Source organism: Pteropus vampyrus, unplaced genomic scaffold (genome assembly GCF_000151845.1).
Source record: "Pteropus vampyrus isolate Shadow unplaced genomic scaffold, Pvam_2.0 Scaffold8840, whole genome shotgun sequence".
Lineage (NCBI taxonomy): Eukaryota > Metazoa > Chordata > Mammalia > Chiroptera > Pteropodidae > Pteropus > Pteropus vampyrus.
Genome location: NW_011897621.1, coordinates 1 through 311, shown reverse-complemented (window position 1 = coordinate 311; position 311 = coordinate 1).

Here is a 311-nt window from a genome sequence, read left to right as displayed (position 1 = left end):
GAAGGGCAGTTGGGGGTGGCTCTGGACAGGAAGGAGGGGAAATAGGTATGCAGGGTGGATTCCGGCTTTGCACCAAATGCCAGCACCTTCAGTCGGGGGTAGAGCTGACACAGCTGCTCCTGCAGGCTGAGATCGGGGTGGGGAGGAGAGCCAGGCAGAGGCTCTGAATGGAGTTGTGCACTGTGTCCCTTCTGCCTGCCTCAGAGTCCACGCCCGAGAAGAGGAGTCACTAATGGCCTTGTAATGGCTCTGAATCTTTTTAGAGTCAGAGACTCCTTGGAAAATCTATTAAAAGTCAAGGATCCTCGCCC